Source organism: Theobroma cacao, chromosome 3 (assembly GCF_000208745.1).
Source record: "Theobroma cacao cultivar B97-61/B2 chromosome 3, Criollo_cocoa_genome_V2, whole genome shotgun sequence".
Classification (NCBI taxonomy): domain Eukaryota; kingdom Viridiplantae; phylum Streptophyta; class Magnoliopsida; order Malvales; family Malvaceae; genus Theobroma; species Theobroma cacao.
Genome location: NC_030852.1, coordinates 6,041,590 through 6,042,354, shown reverse-complemented (window position 1 = coordinate 6,042,354; position 765 = coordinate 6,041,590). Strand labels below are relative to the sequence as shown.

The window sequence follows — 765 nt, the reverse complement described above, 5'->3', positions numbered from 1 at the left end:
ATAATAATCACATTTCATAACATAAACCTTTTCTCAAAAGCTTGTTCCCAAGGCATTCATTTTCATGAAAAATTGTATAAAATCATTCAAACACTTTGTCCAATCCATCACATTCCCAAAATCAGTTTTGAAGGTAGTCCACTCACCAATTGATTGTAGAACTTTTAGTTGACTCAAATTCCCCTAATGATCCAATTGGAATGTTGGTGCTTCCTTAAAAACCTAAGATCACATTAACAAAAACATTAGATAAATTTACACATTATGAACTCTAAAAGCTATTTCTTGGCTAGTTTTCAATTGCCACTTTAAAGGGCTATCTATGTTCACTATCTTAATCACTAAAAAGTAATGAACATACTAAACAATAAAGCAGCTCATAAATCACAATTACTAGCCATTTTCTGCAGCTAAAAATCAAACTTGGTGCATCACTCACCCTAGGGTTCCTTTGTAGTTGGATTCTCTTCCAATAGCTTCCAAATCAATGGAGTGATTCTCTCTTTCTCTCTCTAGAATGCCCAACTAGTGAGAGAAAGTATGAAAACAAGATATTTCAAGGTTTTTGAAGTAAGAAGATGAAATAGCACAAGGGTTTATGGAAGGGTGCACCAAAAGCATGAAAATTAAAGCTAGAGAGAGAAAGTTGTGGAAGTTTGAAAATCAAGCTTCCATGGAGTATGAAGAAACATGAGAGAGGAGAAGGGAAGAAGAAGACCAGCTGTTGAAAAATTCAAGAAGCTGCTGGAAATTCAAGGTATTTAT

At 34.1% G+C, this 765-nt stretch overlaps 1 long non-coding RNA gene across 1 annotated transcript in view; it reads right to left on the bottom strand.

Annotated features, from left to right (window-relative positions):
* Nucleotides 1–478, bottom strand: part of LOC108661330 — a 1,504-nt gene extending 1,026 nt beyond the window's left edge. The window contains exons 1-2 of the long non-coding RNA XR_001927088.1: nt 440–478; nt 147–222 (exon numbers count right to left, since the gene is read on the bottom strand). This is a non-coding gene — a long non-coding RNA (uncharacterized LOC108661330). The remainder of the gene's footprint in view (nt 1–146; nt 223–439) is intronic.